The following is an 18,958-nucleotide window of genomic DNA, read 5'->3' as shown; positions in this document are numbered from 1 at the left end:
ACTTATTGAAACCTAACCTAATTTTTTTTGTAAGGTTCAGAAGGCCTTCCAGAATTGAGATGATCTCCACTTTGTAATATTTTAAATTTTCTAATCGTCTATAATCGATTTAGCAGAAAATAGCACAAAGCTCTTGTTGTTGGAAAAGCTGTGATAAACTGGCACATACCACTCATAATAACCCTCTAGTTCCTTTACAAAAGGTAAGCGTTCTTAATTGTCATGTCACCCTACTTTACAGATATGCTCTTAAGAAGAGGTTTTTTTCCCCTTCACTAGTTGATTTTTCAGAATTCCCATACTATTTCCTATTCTTCTATTTGATAGTGGTGATAGCTACAGCAGGCTTCCTGCATCCTTTGATCAACTTAAAAATCATACGGCCATATCATTCAGCAAGGGAGAAGGAAGGTTGATTACCAGTAAAATACTGTTCATGTTGTACCTCTCTTTATGCTTCCGTTAATTCCCTCTTTCATGACAAACATCTCCATGTTCCACTTGATGAAGGAACTCTTTCAGGCAAGCCCTTGATTAGAATCTCCAATGTCTCCATGGGCTCACTTAGGTTTTTATTTTTATTTTACATAAGTTTCATTTTCTGATGATTTGTTTCCTCAGTTAATTTAATGAAAGTAAATTAAGGAATTAAATACGCTACTTTATCTTATATGTATTTAACAATGAATGGAATCACCATGAGAGCTCTATATTATGACAATTACGTCTGCTAAAAATTGCTATCTGCAGTAGTTGGCAGTGTCCTGTTGAAGCAGCAGTACTCACCTCCATTAGAAGTGAAAGCAAAATATTTTACTGAAAAGAAAACAGATCCATAAATTGAGGGACATGCTAGTACCCAGACGAGCCAATATATTGTTCTAAACTTCAAGAAGAGAGTGAATATTGTTTTTGGAGGGATAAACAAAAGATTAAATACTCCTACACACATTATCATTCCAATTTCATAACCTCCTGGGCACCATGGGTGTGCCCTTGTCATAGTTGGAGATTTCTCATCAGAGTAAGCTGTTTCTCATTGGGAAAAATGCCATGAACATGGCCACAGTAGAGGATCAAGTTGGCATTTCACAAGTGATTCCAGTCTAAGCCTTATTCTCAGTAACTTTAGTTTTGTCTAAATGCAAGGTTTACCACTTTCCTAGATGTTTCAAGGATCGGCTATAGTCAAGTGTAACACAATAGAGAAGCCTGTTGGCATAGAGGCTGTGCTTTGGGGCTGCTAACCGCAAGGTCAGCAGTTTGAAATCACTAGGCTTCTCAAGGGAGAAAGACTAGGCGTTCACTTCCTACTGTCTCAGAACCCCCCAGGGGCAGTTTTCCCTGTCCTAGAGGACGATTATGAGACGTATGAACATGATAGGTATAAGTCTGATTTTTTCACAATAGTAGTTACAAGGATTAAAAGATGTAAGGCTGGTAGAAAAAATATATTTTATGTCTGATACTTTGAAATATCAGATACTAAAGGAGTCAGTATGAAAAGTATAGTCATGGGAAAACAGTACATGACCTGAAGGTCTTTTGACAAATATTGGCATTGCCCAAACCCCTCTTTGTGGAGCTAGGAGGAAATGAGGTGCAATGGCATTATGAGTCAGGCTGTATTCCACAAGGCAGCAGTCAGAAACCACCAGACACTGCAAGGAAGAAAGCTGAGGACTTCTGATCTCTCAAAGTATGACAGTCTCAGAAAGCTTCAGAGGTAGTTCTGTCTTCTTCTATAAGGTCGCCATGAGAAGGAATCAACTTGATAGAGGGTTTTGTTTTTAATTTTATAAAGGGACTCTGGTGATAGATTGGGTTCAGTTTTGGGCTTCTAACTGAATGGTCAAGACTTTGAACCCACCATCCAATAAATGGAAGAATTGTGTGACTTTGCTAAAGATGTAGCCTTGGAAATTCTATGGAATTGTGTGTTCAATGTACTGTGCAGCAATTCTATGTACTGGATCCTAAGAGAATTGATTCCAATGCAGTTGGTTTTAATTTATATTATTCATGAAAATATTAGTGAGAAAGTTTTGGGGTTCTATAGAGCTGCACTTCTACCAGCAACATTACCAGATATTTTGGTTATAGAGAAGCGGTTCTCAACCTGTGGGTCATGACCCTTTGGGGGGCTGAATGCCCCTTTCCCTGGGGTCACCTAAGACCATTGGAAAATACATATTTCCTATGGCCTTAGGAACTAAAACATCACTCCTCTATCTGTCTCCAGGCATATCTTCCCACATGCAGATACGCCCACATAGAAGGACCCTGCGTGAAGACAGCTCCGCAAGCTACACCATGCTCAAGACAAAATTTCATTTATTTGGAATTAAAAATAGATATTACACAATATAATTGCATATAATTACATATTATTTTGTGATTGATCACTATACTTTAATTATGTTCAATTTGTAACAATGAAAATATATCCTGCAAATCAGAAATTTACATTAAGATGCATAACAGTAGCAAACTTACAGTTACGAAGTAGCAATGAAAATAGTTTCATGGTTGGGGGTCACCACAACATGAGGAACTGTATTACAGGGTTGAGGCATCAGGAAGGTTGAGAACCACTGTTATACAGGGAAATTGATTTTTAAAAAAATACTTCTAAAATTGTAATAGAGCTTTGTTGTCAGGTGCCATTGACTTAGTTCTGATCCATAGCGACTTTATACGCAAAAAATGGAAGCACTGGCCTGTCCTGAATCAGCTGAGCACGCTGTTGCAATCCACCTCTTTAAAGGGCTTGCTCCTTTCCGCTGCTCCTCCAATACGCCAAGCACAAAACTCACACCCTTCTCAATTTAAAGAACTGGATCTCCTGACAAGCCGGATGTCCCTGATACTACGTCTCAACATCATTTCCCCTAAAGAGCACTGCGGCCTTACTTCTTCCAAGATAGTTTGTCTTTTTAGCAGTCCAAGATACTGCCAGTATTCTTCCCCCACACCACAGTTCCAAAGCATTCATTCTTCACCAGTCTTCCTTAGTCAAGTTCCAGCTCTCACGGGCACCTGAGGCCATGGACAGTAGGACGGGTCAGGTGCACTTTCGTCCCCAAAATCACATCCTTGCTTTTCATTATTCTAAAGAGCTCTTGGCTGCGGAGTTACTCACACCAGCTAGTCTTTGGATCTCTTGAGCACCGCTGCTTCCCTGAGCATTGATTATGGATCCCAGCAAGATGGAATCCTTGACAATGTCTATCTTTTCTTCATTTACCTTGATGCTACTTGGGGGCCTCGTTGCGGTTTGATCTTCTTTACGTTGAATTGTACTCCATACTTGTCGTAGCGACCCTTGAAATTCATCAGCGTTTCAGCCCTTCTCACCTCAGCAAGCAGGATTCGCTCATCTGCATATCTCAGGTGCTTAGTAAGCCTTCTTCCAATCCTGATGCCGCATTCTTCTTCGCAAAATGCAGCTTTGTGTGATTATTTGCGTTGCATACAGATTGAGTACGTTTGGTGAAAGGATCCAATCCTGACTCACACCCTTTCTGACCTTACACCATATAATACTTTCATGCTCCCATGTAAGCATTTCGCAGAAGCGAAGTGAAGTGTCTGGAATTTCCGTTCTTCCTTCCGATCTCCAGAGTTCGATTTGGCCCACATAGTTAATGCCTGTCCACAATCAATGAAGCGCAAGTAAACATCTTCCTGGTATTCTGTGCTTACATCCAGTGGAGGTGAGATTTTGAGCAGTGATCAAGTTGATCAATTAAAGTTAATTGTAAAGCTGTAAATACGAAGACACTGTCAAGTAAGCAAACTGTCACGTGCTCCTAGGCCACCAGCCCCTCCTGGGGAGAACGATGCTCTCACTAGATGACAATAAGCGTAATATGAAGCAGAGTGCAACAATTTTGTTTTCTGGCACAAGGAATAAATATTGAGTTTATTGTGCAAAAACAACTAAAACTATTAGAATGCCCACAGTTAAGAAGCAGTGTTCACACATTTTACCTGCTGGCATATAAAACTATTCCATCTGGTTTCAGATTACCTTCTAATTCCAAAAATTATCTGCTTCAGACCACTTTTCAGTCTGGATTTAAATAGCCATTTATTCAGAAAATCCATATAGGTACTTCAGATTAAAAAAAGAAATTCAAGAATTAATTCTTTCTAGTTCTGTTGCCAAAGAATACTAGGTAAATTTCCTTTTTCAATGGAATTCTATAAATTTTTAGGGTGTGCTTCTTTCCCAAAACATAATTTTTTGGGGGTAAATTGTATAAAGGAGAACCAGGTTTTTTATCTTCTTAAATGATTCTTTAATTTTTGAAGAAAATGTTTGAGGGTGTTATATTAGATACTGACAATATCTCAAAAATTGATTTTTCAAGACAAATTAATGACACTTTCTTATGTTCATTGAATTGTACATGACAATTTCATTTAGATGAAATATTTCTTCCTATTAAATTAAAAGGGTGTCAGAACTAATGGAGAATGTCAAGATCTTGTATGGGGCCAAGAAATATTTGCAGAAGTTGAGAATAAACTCTGTTCTGTATTAATAATCCAAACTATTTTTGAGATTTTTTTCACTCTGTGGCAGTGATTTTGTTACCACATGTGGTTAAGTGCTGACCGGCAGCTCCTCTATTGATCAGAGATTAATGTATACAGTTGCTTCTTCTTGATGACTTAGAAACCCCGTGGGAAACATGCTCGAATTGTTGCTGGAGCACTTTCATTCTTTACCAAGTGATAGCAGAGTGCGTTTAGTGAGTTCCATTTAAAAATGTTTCCCAGGCCCAGTTTTTCATTTGCTTGCTTGTTATGTTTTGTTTTTTACAGTAGCAAAGTGGTAAGTCTCCTGAAATTTTAAATGCCCTTTTCTGGGTTGGGCTGGGTAGCTGCTTTAATTGAAGGGCTATTAATTTGCTCGCCTTAGCAATCTGGTTTGCTTTTAAAGTCCATGCGATCTCGTCAGTCAAACGAGGCCATTCAGCAGATGTGTTCTAATCTAAAAGATGTCTGTTTACAAAGCCCAAGATTTGAGGCTTGAGGCAGATAGACATACTACATTAAAGATCCCTGTAGCTCCTTTAGTTCAGAATGTTTCAAAAACATTTGGAATAATTGGCTTGATAGACATGTTCACTTATAAATTTATTTTTCAAATAAATTATTATGAGGGAAGGAGGATTCTTAGGGATTGATTCCAATAATATTTGGCGCTTACTTTAAGTACTGTGAGGACAATTTTTACTGCTTTGTCTGTGTCCGAGGTTATCTATCTTGAGGCTCTCTCTATTCAGAATATTCTAACCATAGAAGGCTGTCTCGACATGAACTACTATAGCGACTAACTGATGTAAGCCAGGCAACCTGGGCTGATAAGCTTTGATAAAAGGAAACAACAACAATAAAATCACTGTCCTCCTGTTGATTTCTGCTCACAGCAGCCTATAGGACAGGGTTGAACTGTCCCAGAAGAATTCCAAGACTATTCCTCGTTACAGAAGAAGAACTCTTTGTCACCAATAAGGAATTTAAATTCCTTATTAAATTTATAACAACCCTTTCATAATCTTGGAATATCTTAAGAAATCATAAGTGATATTATTTGAGCCCAAAGAATACAAGAGATAATAGGATTATTTGGATATTTTCTAGTACCCACTCCAGATTCTGAAAACATAAAAGCCAGTTATGATACGCCTTTGGATATTCTGGTTTGAATCTCTTTGGGTTTAAATCATTAGGAGATTCTTTTATGTAAAGACATGAAGTTGATGCATGTTTGGAGAAGGGTAAGAAGGCTAGGGGTACAGTGAAGTGGCTGGTCGGCAGAGGAGCAGAGTGGTCAGGGGTGAGTAAGCAGAGTGGAGCTCTGACTTGGTGATGACTTATTTTGCTTGGGAACTTCAGAAACTTTTTCAAAAATTCATTATTCTGCTTAGTCAATTTAGAAATGTCATGCAGATGGTTATTTTGCTATTTTGAGGTCTTTGAGAGACCTTAAAACAGTTTTTCATTGTAGTTTTTTTACTGTAGGGTCTTTCATTTTCTGATTTACTGAGTAGAATATTTAATTTAGAAAGATCAGCGTGTTCTCAAATGTCCACTGATTTTCCAAACTGCCTTTGATTAGGTCATGTGGACCAGATGGGCACAAAACATGCAGAAGAGCTGAAACTTGTGCTCATGGAAAGAGCGGCAGTCTCTGAAAGAGTACGGGCATTCCTCTTAGACTTTACATAACTCATGTTCCCAAAGGCAGCGTGAAGTTCTTTATGAAACCCTTAAAATTCTGGAGCTTTCAGTGTCTCAGAAGTGGAAGCTAACCTCAATGAGGGGAGACTGCAGCATTTTTGTGGCCGTGTTTTGTTTCTAAGAGGCTGTAAGGCTTTGAGATTCGTAAGCAGCAATCATATCAAATCTGAAACGAACCATGAAAAACTAAACACAAAACCTCGTGCTCTGTTTCATTAAAATAACGTGGTCCTTGCTCAATGGAAACAGAGCCCAATCAGTTAAGAAATCAATCTATCCAAAGCAACATCTCTTGGATGGCAGCTTGAAATTAGACTACACTTGCATAAACTCCTCATATCAACAGCGCCTTAACCTTTATGTCATTGGATACATTATTGATGTTACCAATGCAATACACCAACATGATTATTGACAATGTTTTTTTAATGTTCTGCTTTTGATCTTGTTGGTTCAGGTTTTGTTTATTATTTTGTGATAATATGACCGCCAAAGTAAAGACCAGGAGAGTGGAATAAACATGGTGTGGGGAGACTTCAGAAATCAGAGGGAGGGAGTGGGTGAGAGAGGATGCTGGACTGCTTGCTGGGGAGGGAAACAAAGTTGAACTTGGGCCCAGATGCAAAGGGCCCTGGTCCTCGGCCTCCCCTTGGGCCCCATGCCTCCCTGGGTGAAGGAGGAAGAGTACATGCTTAGGGGCACTGGGTTCATTTTAATGGTAGTTGAATTATTTGTAGAGGGATAATAGTAATGGTTTACAACATGAAGAGTATAATCAATGTTAGTGAATTATATACGTAGAAGATATTGAACTTGTGAAAGTTTTGTTGTATACATTTTTTTTTCTGAAATTGAAAAATATTCACATGAATTAGTATGGGGAAAATAAAATTTTCTAAATTTGATTGTAGTAAAAATTGTACAACTTTTTTGACATGGTTGAATTATTACATTGTGTGATAGTTAGATGAAGTGCCAATAATACTATTTTAATAAAAAAGACAAAATAGAGATAATGCTTTAAATATATATCTAGAAAAGATAGACAAACTCTACAATAAAACTTCGCCAGTTTCTACACCAGCAGTTTGGGAAATAATATTTACTGTACTATGACTTCTAAATCCACTGTGGGGAGAGAGGATTAAATAATGACCCAGCCCATTATGGTTGGTCCAAAGTACAAGGACCAACCTGGTACAAGGGAAATTGGAGGATCAAATTTGATTTTGGGTCTCTTAATAATTACTAAAAAATTGTCATTTTTAAACATCAATCTTATACACATTAGAAGTAAAAGCCAATATTTTATTTAGAGAAATCTGCTCAGAGGCAGGGTATAACAGTGTTCTAAATTACAAAAAGATAAAAAATTTTACTGTGTCAAGTAAACCAAGGTCTACATGTCCATGAGCATTGGGGAGTCTATGACAGAAGGTTATAAGGGGGTGTTAAGGTACAATCCATTATCATTTCTATTTCCTAACCACCTGGAACATGTTGGCCAAGAATTTCTTCTTAGATCAAGTTGAGCAAGCACACTGAACAAACATTTTGTTGTCGCCAAGCATAGAAATAGAATTTTTGACCCATTTACTGTTAGATTCAAGATGAAATTTAATTTAGACCGGCAGAAGCCACTTTCATCATGCAAAGCACATCCGTTTTGAGGGGCATGTCCAGGAGTTGTCTGGTCTAAATATCAAGTAATATGTTGTAAAGGGCCTTGGAAGTAGAATCTGACTTCTGCCACAAGACGCAGTGAGTTGGGGTTTTGTTAAACGTCTAATATTATCTTTTCATTTAGATCTTGCAGTTCTGTGGGCTACAAAGGCCTAAGCTACAACAGGTTTTATATATCACACTGTGAAACTTTGTTCAGGTCTACATTTGATTTCTCCTCTTCTTAATGATTTAGTTCTATCACTTTATTTTTAATAGGCAACATAGTCCCAAATTAAAGAGCTGCACAATCCCCAAAGGAAAGCATTCATTATATGCTCACCTTTTTGCTATTGCTGAGAATTTACATAAAATGAAATTCTCTTTAAATATGATTGCAAATTACTTCAAATATTACAGTTACATTAAATGTTTGAATTTTAAAAATATTTATCAAATATTATTTATAATACTTGTATATAACTTTTGATATTTAGCTTTAGTCTGCATCTTTTCCCTATTCTTCTATTAGTGTACTTACAAAAACACACTTTAGTCTTTTCTTCACCAAGATCACAACAAAATCCTAATATAAATGATGGTATTTAAATATGCATGACAACATAGTGAAAATAAATTTCTTCCCAGATAAATTGAAATACATACTTTCCTCTGCTATAGGTGTGATTATTACTGTGATAAGCTCAATCACATCAAACATTAGTCATTGCCCCATTTAAAATGTTTGAATGGCTTAAAATAGATTCGATATTATGGGTCAATCAAATGGAACTACGCTATTCATTCTTTTCGGTGGACCATCAGTCTCCATGATCCAATTATCTTCCTCATTAATTAAACTGGGTGCATTATTATTATTTTATTCTACTACTCGTTTTTAAATAAAATTTGACATTTCCTTTCATTTTCAGAATTTCACATAGCATAATATTTATCACCAAATAAGGCTGAGGTTGTATCATGTCCAATTTATTCTAAGAATAAAGTTGATTGAAAATTGACCCAAAACATATTAGAGCAAAGTTCTCCACTTATATTACATTCACTCTAAGTAAAATTTCAGATAAGTTTCTGTTCGCTTTGGCAATTTGAACTGTAATTTCATTTTTTCTGAGGGTCTATGTAAAAGTATCCCCATAACCCACAATTCCATGATAGCCTTTGCATTTCTCTCCAGTGTCATTAGCAAGGATGCTAGTTAATTAATATTGCAGATATTATCCTTTACCCAATAATCCGAAGGCTTTTGTTGTTCAGTGGTAGTATGTTTGCCTTTCACGCATGAAACTGGAATTTGTTTTCTGGCCAATACTTCTCATGTGATGCCACCATGATCTGTTGATGGAGGCCTCCTTATTGCTAAAATGATTAACATATTTTAGTAGAGCTTCTTGATTAAGATTGACTAGAAAACAAAAGTACACTATATGTTTATAAAAATAACCCATCAACATTGGGCCTCCACTCATGTACTTACTCAATACAAGAACATGTTGTTCTATTAAACTGGCATTCTATGATGCACACCTTACCAACACAATCACTGAAGACAAATGTGTACATGAGAAAATACTATGAAGAAAGCTGATGGTGCCGGCTATCAAAGGATCGTTTCTGGGTTCTTAAAGGCTTGAAGATAAACAAGTGGCCATATAGCTCAGAAGCAACAAAACCCACATGGAAGAAGCACACCAGCTTGTGTGACCAAGAGCTGTCGAAGGGATCAGGTATCCAGCATCAAAATACAAAAAATCATTATCATTGTGAATGATGGTGAGTGCAGAGTGGAGACTCAAAGCCCATCAGTAGGCTACTAGACATCCCCTTACAGAAGGGCCGTGGGGAGGACATGAGCCCACCAGGGTGCAGGGTTGCAACAATGAAACATGTAAGTTTCCTCTAGTTCTTAGATGTTTCCCCCACCCACTATCATGATCCCAATCTGCCTTACAAATCTGCCTAGACCAGAGGATATACACTGGTACAGATAGCAACTGGAAACACAGGGAAACCAGGATAGATGACCCCTTCAGGACCAGTGGTAAAATTGGTGATACCTGTAGGGTGGAGGGATGTGGGGTGTAAAGGAGGAACCGATTACAAGAACCTATGTATAACCTCCTCTCTGGGAAATGGACAACAGAGAAGTGAATGAGGGGAGACATTGGACAGTGTAAGATATTACAAAATAATAATTTATGAATTATGAAGGGTTCATGAGGGAGGGGGGAGTGTGGAGGGAGTGGGAAAATGAGGATCAGATATTAAGGGCTCAAGTAGACACCAAATGTTTTGAGAATTTTGATGGCAGCAAATGCACAAATGTGCTTGACACAATGGATGTATGTGTGGATTGTATGAGCCCCCCCCTCAAATAAAATGATTTAAAAAAATAACCCATAAAAATGCATGTGATCCACTATGAATTATAGATATGGTACAGAACCCATCAGTGTTTTGTTGCAGTAAGACCATAGTAATCCTTCCTGATGAGATCTCCTTAGAAATGTGACCTGCTTCCAATATAAGTGAACACAATAGAAATGATTGTTTGCTTTTTTGCTGAATCAAGATCCTGCATATGACTTGTCATCTAACCTTTGATTCTGTGGATGTTGATCACTGGACTGTTGTCTTGCCCGCAGATTCATGGAGTTATCACCAGTCAGCCATCTCACCTATCTTTTGGACTCATGTATTTCTATAGCAAGAAGACTGATTTCTGACCTGTCAACTCTGGGAGTCATCAACTGTTTTTCATCTTTCCGGTAGACCTTAAATTTAATAGACTCTACAACCAGAAGTCTGCCATCTGAACTGCTGGCCTTGAGTTCCTCTACCCCTGTGGCTATGTGAGCCAGAAGAAACCTCCAGCTGGATATCTGACCCACTTAATCAGAACTTCTTACCTCCATCTACAACTATCTGAGCCATTTTGTTTTTTATGCTAATGTTCATTCTATCTATCTATCTATCTATCTATCTATCTATCTATCTATCTATCTATCATCTATCTATCATCTATCTATCTATCATCTGAGGATCCCCGATAGCTTAGTGATTATGAGTTGGGCTTGTGACTGCAAGCGTAACAGTTCAAAATCATCAGCTGCTCTTCAAGAGAAAGAAAGGCTTTCTACTGCCATAAAGCATTAGAGTCTTGGAAACCCACAGGGTTTCCATTTCTACCCTATCCTATAGGGTTGATATGAGTTAGAAGAAACTTAGTGGTGGTGAGTTTGGTTTTAGTATATATGCACATATACAGAGAGATGATAGGTAGATGACAGATAGATAGATAGATAGATAGATAGATAGATAGATAGATAGATAGATAGACACCACTAGTTTTGCTTTTCTAGGGAACTAGCCTGAGACAATGATATTTATTCCTGAAAATTTCACATAGCTTTGGAGTATCATGCTAGCATCTACAAACTCCTAGAGTTTAGTCACACACCATAAATGTGATCAATTCTTCCCTACACTTTCAAGTTACTATGCAGCTCATCTTTCACGTTGCACATTTTAAGATACTCTAGCATAGGAGAGATAGATCCAATGTGGCAAGGATCGTGAAGAGAAATGGCTTACTAAGTTCATGATCTGTGGCTAAACATTTCTTATACCTAATGTATATGTTTTTAACTTCCCAGTGAAATAGTTTTCCCTGAAGTTTCACTTATTCACTTGTGTTACCAGTATTATTAGGCTCAGCATGTCACTTTTTCTTCCATTACCATTTTTTTTGCCTGCTCTAACTTTTTCTATATCTACCAGAGAATGGAGGGAGCTAATGTGCTTCAGAAGTGCCATTATGCTCACTTTTCACTTTAAGAAGATTGGACTTTCTCTCAGTCACCAGCACACTTACTTTGGTTAGAGGGGGACATGCAGGGGGAGAGACACAGGAATTAACATAAACCAATCAATAGAGTTGCCACTGTTAGCTTTGCCTGTGTTCCACCGGAATGCTCCTTTTTAAAATGGAAGAGGACAAAGGAAATTTGTCTCTCTACCTTTCTCTCTTTCTTTCTTTGTGGACAGTCACCTCACTCTGGATTTTAAAACTTCAAATTCACTACACTTCATTCATCATTAAATGAAGTGTGGATGCAAAAATCACAGCTAAATTAGGATTACATTAGATCTGTCTCTTTATTCTGTGACACGCACTATCAGATGATTGTTGGTGATTTGTTGTTGAGTCAGTTACAAAACTATTAGATTAGGCTTAATATATTCTTCAATATTCTCCCCCAAATGTACTAGGACATAAATATGAAGTTGCATTTATCACAAATGTGAACTTTTAAGCTATTTGTTCCATTTCTTTTAAGTTCCTTTTCAATAGTTAAACACATGACCAAGTATTCAGTAATACTACTATAGCTTTCCCTTGAACAACATCTCATTTGATTCTTTATTATTATTAATATTATTAACTACAGTAAAATGTATAACAGATAAATGACACTCAAAAGAGCACACCATGGTCAAATACAAAATTTCATCACCCCACATGAGGAGGGATTGGCAACCACCCAGAGATGAAATCTTGTCATTTCCTTTATTTTCATTTAGCCCATCAATCTTTTCAATAATTAATTAGAAGTCTTTGCTTCAATTTAACTGCCGACTCTATTCTGCTTGCTATACACAGATTTAAACCAATGGAAACATTTCTAATAATTTCTGTGTACCCAAGCTATTACACTTTCATTGAGTGGCACATAATAGTCATTTTCCTGCAGCTGCTGTGGAAGGCAAAAATCCATCTCAAACACAACTCTCAGGTCTTGCTCTTGGATCTAAGGACATAAAGTTGAAAAGAATACTGTGTACTTTCATCTACAAATCCTAACTTTACCTTTCTTACCTATAATTTGTTCTATTTTGCAAAAGGAATATATTTTTGACATTTTTTCTTGTTTTCAATATTCTTACTTAGGTTCAATTTGTGCATATTTAATCACTACACTTAATAACATAATGTACCTTAAAGTGTCTCTAAATATCCCCTACAATATTTTCTAAGATATGTTTTACAAAATAATGTTTCTCACTCATTATAAATTAAGGTAATTTATTTATAAGCTTTTAATCAATTATTATTATTGTTTATATACCAGGGGGTACCCCACAAACATGACTTTTTCAAAGCTATGTATTTAAATATTTTTACAAAACAACCTTATCACTTTAAATGTACTCACAATTACACATAATAAATTTGTCAAATCTGTGATTCCATTTTTGGAAACAGTTTTCAACGTCATGTTTGGATGACTGACAGCACCTTCCTCCCTTTTTTGTTCACCTATTCTATGTTATCGAATTATGTTATCATGTGCCTCTTCATTTGCAGAAGCAAAAAGAAGTCCCAAGGAGCAAGGTCCTGTGAGTAAGATTCATGGAGCAAGAGAGGCATACCGGTTGTTTTTTTTTGCCAAAAACTGGCACAGTGAGATGGTTGTGCGAGCAGGTGCAATATCATGGTGACAAAACCAGTCCCCTATCTACCGAAAATCAGGCCTTTTTTGATGCGCAGTTATAATTATGTAATCTTTGCAGAACCTCTAAATAGAAAGCTTGATTAACAGTCTGACCTGGTGGAATGAACTGCAGATATACTATGAGTTGACATTTTCATCTGTCCAGGAAGTTGACAGACATCCAGAACAAGGTTGTCATCCATTGACATTTCACCTTTTCTGAAATGACAAAGCCACCACCACCCTTGAGTTTTTCCCATAGCGCTGTCCTTGTAAGCTGTGTTCAACATCACAAGAGGTTCTGTGGCATTTTTCCTGAGCAGGAAACAGAAATCTCACATCTGCATGCTGTTCTTTTACATTGGCCATCACAAAAAATGTCGTATCGTGTACTTTAACGAGAAGGCAAGCAGAAATATTTACTGCCTTAGCTTTGATGGAAAGCAATCTGGAGAATGTAAAGCAAATGGATATGCAGTTACCTTATGACCCAGCAAGCCCCCTAATGGGCAGACACCCAGAAGAAGTAAGAAATAGACCAAGATCAGTCATCTGTGTCCCAATGTTTCTTTAGGTGCAATTCACAATCCCAAGGAATTGGAAACAACCTAAATTTCCCTCAATAGATGAGTGGGTTAGAGCCCTCTGGTACATACACACAATGGAGTGCTACGCATCCCTAAAAAGCAGTGACCAATGCATGAAGTACATCATATCATGGGAAGAGTTGGAGGAAATTATGCTAAGCAAAGTTAGCCATGCACAACAGGACAAATACAACATGAGTCCACTAAGGTACGTTCCATCAGCACAGTGGGTGCAGAGGAAAAGCTACTTCATACATAATTTACAGTTTGAGGGACAGCCAGTTGGTCAGGAGATAGACCAAGCTGAAGGATGCATATGACCCCCAACATAAAAGGAGGGGGAAGGAGGAGAGAAAGACTATGGCATTGGAGGAACAGGTACTAATCCACCCACAGAGAGGGTCGATGTCTCCAAAGGAAAGAGAGTGAGAGATCAGACTTCATCATGGTGCGTCAAGCTTGAGGGCAACTCAACTGCATAGAGTAGCCCATTAAGAGAGAGGAATGCGGAGCCAGCCCCAATCAAAGATATGCTGACCACCTCCCCAGAAACATGTGTCACAGCTAGGGAGAGGAGCCGGCCTCCCCTACATGAGAGCAAATTAAGAAGGAAAGAATGAGTGTGGGGGACTAGACCCCATTCTGGCACACCGAGGCCTGGGGATGAAATCTCTGCTTGGTGCAGCTAAGGCATAGAAAGGACTGTAGGGCCAACAACAGCTCAAGACATGATGTTCCCTCACTGGAGTATAACAGTACCCAGGACAACACTGGGGAAACAGCACAGGGAGGGAGTCTAGCCTGACTCACACCCCCAACATAACCCCCAATATCCCCCATCCCCCACAGTGGGACAAACCCAGAAGGGAACATAACAGACCAGCAGTGGGAGCAAAGTAAAAAAAAAAAAAAAAAAAACCCAAAAAAACAAAACCTGAGGAATCCCAAAATTGAACTTCAGGCTTGGAGGGGCAGTGCCTGGAGCCCTGCAGGACTATGGGGAGACAGTCATAAAGGTCAGTGGATAGATCTGGAATTAAGGATAGGGTTTGTTTTGTTTGTGTTTTGTCTGCATTGTTTTCATTTTGTCTATCTACAGAAATGAGAAGAAAGGCCAAGGAGGAAGCAATGGGACCAATGGCTTCAGGAGTCTTAGGGGAGGAGTTCGTGAGTGGAAGGTGTCAGTGGGGAAGGAAGTGGATAGCAAATAACGTCATGGACAGGGGAAAAACCAGGGATCTGAAATGGACAGTGAGAGGGGTGTATCTCTCCTGGTAGTGTTACAGCAATCACAATCTAGCCCAGAGTAATTACTGAGAGACAAACAAGAGGTGAGTATGACAATGTGGCAAGAGGAAGGTAAAAGGAAATAGAAGAAAGAACCTAGTAGCAAAACTATTTATAGAGGTATAAACATAGATGTGTACATAAGTGAATATATGAATACATAAAATTAGAGGTACTGGTCTATGTACATATATTTTTATGGCAATTCATTGAGGTAGTAGTCAGACTTTAGGCATCCAATTAATTATTATCTCAACACAAGAAGATTTGTTCTAATAATGTGGCACTGGGCAATATCCACTTCCCCAATATGATCACTGAAGACAAACTTGGTGTATAAGCAAAGGTGATAAAGAAAGCAGATGGTGCTCAGCTATTAAAAGATATTATCCAGGGTCTTAAAAGCTTGAAGTCAAACACGTGGCCATCTAACAGGGAAACAACAAAGTCTACATGGAAGAAGCACACCAACCTATGTGATAATGATGTGTCAACCTGAACAAGCATCAAAAGCTCAAAAATAAACAATCTCATTGAGGTGAAAGAGAGAGGTCAAGGTAGAGACGAGAGCCCATTTGAGGATAATTAGACAATCCAATGCAGGGGGGCCACATGGAAGAGAACATACATCCAGGGGTCAGTTGAGCACTGGCAAAACACACAACACTCTTCTAGTCTTTAATCTTTCCTCGACCCACTAATATAATCTCAGTCTTACCTTGAAAATCTTGCAAGACCATTGTACATATACTGGTACACATGAGAGTTTTAAATATATGAAATTCAGGATAGACAAACCCTTAGAAATAGTAATGGGAGTAATGATTCCAGGAAGGTAGAGGAAGGGAGGGGGAGGAAGGGAAGCACGGGGGAATGGATAGCAATAATGTTGGAATAACTTCCCTTGAGGGCTCTGAATACCAGGATAATAGGTGAAGAGATAGTATGGGTGGTGTAAAAATGTATAAATAATAATAGAAATACATCATTTATAAAGGATTTGCAGGGGTATTAGGGTTGGTGAGGGAATAAGGAGGATCTGACATCAAAAGTTTCAAGAAGAATGATAATGTTTTGAAATTGTTGATGCCAACATTTGTACATGTCCATTTGATATAAGGGATTTATAGATTTTTATAATAGATGTAAGCCCTCCCCACTCCCAATAAAATGATTTATTAATTTAAAATAAATTGTGGCTTTGGTATTGCCATTTCCTTTTTAAAGAAGTTTGCTGACAACCTAAGCTCTATTCAAATGGAGAAATAACAGAATTGGAGGCTCCAGTTTCATATTGTGAGGACTTGCTAATTCATGTTTTTCAAACAATGAGGCTGGGATGTTCTAGGCAACATTGAGACAGGCTATTAATCCATTAAATATTTTAACTGGGGTTCCCCTATTGATTAGGTTAATTGACATATCTTGAAAATAACTTTTCTCTTTAGCCTTGTGGTATTCATCTTACGCTAATTTGCTTTGTAATGTTTACAATGTGTTTTCCTATGACTCACAGCATCCTGAAGAGTAGTTTACTGGTATTGATCATTTAACATATTTTGTTAAGTGGTTTATTTATTTAATTAAGAATAAAGCAAACAAAAGGGATGTAAACGGAATCTTATAAAATATAATGAGAGTACCACAGGGAAATAATGGAAGAAAATTTATAAAAATAGAGTAAAATACATAGACTAGCATATACTGATGTATAAATGAAACCCAAACCGAGGCACTTGGCCTGAGCAAAATGACTGCACCAGATCTAAATTATCATCTTGAATTAACCTTCAACTTGGGTAATTATTCTGCTTCAGCTGCTCTGACAAGAGAAGTTAGCTCCTTGTAAAAGCTGAACAGCTCATAATCTGACAGGCCTAAAGTTCAAAAGTTTAGCTTGAGTGAGAAATGTTTTCTTAAAAGTTGTTTCTTAAGAGTGTTGTGTGACTCAATCTGTGAAGAATGCCTTGGCCAATATGTGGCAGGAAGTTAAAAAGTAAAAACAATAATGTGAAGAATAATTGAATTTTAACGATTCCCTATAACTTTTTGTCATGTAACTTCTCATGTCTGTGAGATAGCATGCAGCCCTTTGCTCACGCTACTCAATAACAAACTCACTCTTATTTTTTGCATGAATGTTAATGTGTCTCTGGAATTGTGGACCTCTCTATCTTTCAATGAAACTCTTTCATTTGTAACAGAATGTAAGACTAGTGCTTTGTTATAATTTTTGTATATGTATGTTTTTATTAAATGTGTGTATACATATGTGTGTGCTGTTTTTAATGAATATAGTGCTGTCTATTGACCCTAAAGGTGTTTTTACCTTAAAAACTCTCAGCAATAACATTTGAAGGCATGATAGGAAGACCAATATAATAGTCTCAGTAGTTTTTTAGTTATCAAATTTCAATACAATTATTTTTATATACTGACATAAATAACTTTCTGATATTTCTTTTTTTCTTTCTGATATTTCTAATGTGATGTCAGGATATGTATTAAAATGCTTTCATAGAAGCAATATCTCTGTTCTATGAGAAATATTAAAAGTCTCAATGTTTTAGTACACATTATGTTTCAAAACATGAATTAATTATGCATTTTCAAAGAATTTCAATGATTTTTGTCACTGGACTATAAATATCACAAAACTTAGCATTTTTCTTCTGCTTCAGATTGGTAACACGTCCTCATAGATATAATTTGTGAAAACATGGAGGAAAACATACAGATATCATTTTATGAATTTATTTATTTTTAGATGATATAGGGATGATTCTCTGGACCTATTTAGAGAATCAATATTTTAGGGAAAAGGCAATAATCATTACATCTTTTTTTTCAAAATCATCATATTTATGAAAAAAATGTCATACCAAAATTTAAAGCAATGTTTATGAGAACTTTTCTCTACTTTATATTCCTCAGCTATATAGTTGTAATTTATATTTTCCAAACTAATCTACTTTTTAGTTTTATTTCGCTCACTGAAAATGGACATTCATAAACCATCTTTGCTAATGCCAAAAGGCTAAAGTAAATTGTATATGAAATGAATACATAATATATTACAAATGAGAGGCATCAGCAGGAGTTTGAAAGAAAGTCACACTTCTCTGTGTCTGAAGGTGCCTTTGACAAAATCAATAGTCAAGGAGAGTAACTGAAAGTGACTGCAGGTACCTGCAGTTCCCAGAAACATTGGCAGCAGTTGTAGTAACAACAGAAAGGCAGACTTCTGGATTCCTGCTCAGTAGCAATGAAAGGGAGCAATGACACAGAAGCACTATTAGAATCTCTAGAAGGTCAGCAGAGTTCATGGGCTGGTGAATTCAGGGGTAGGTAGCAGATACTGGATTTCAGGGAACTTTCCCCACACACACACCCCAAAATACTTCCTCTAGATAACAAGGATTCACTTTTCACTTGAAATACCAAGAATGAAATCAATATTAACTGGCCATCATCTCATACATATGCACGAGTGTATATTATTGAGCCCAGAAAATAGAGGCCTGGACCTGGAAATCTGATGGTGGTTACTGATATGATTATGTGATAGGTAGGTCCATTGCATCACCCTGGCCAATAGGAACATGTGGGATTAATATGGTCGCTGTATGATTGGCGGCAAGAGATAAATGG

The sequence above is a fragment of the Tenrec ecaudatus genome, chromosome 11, assembly GCF_050624435.1.
Source record: "Tenrec ecaudatus isolate mTenEca1 chromosome 11, mTenEca1.hap1, whole genome shotgun sequence".
Classification (NCBI taxonomy): Eukaryota; Metazoa; Chordata; class Mammalia; order Afrosoricida; family Tenrecidae; genus Tenrec; species Tenrec ecaudatus.
Note: the sequence above shows the minus strand (reverse complement) of the source record.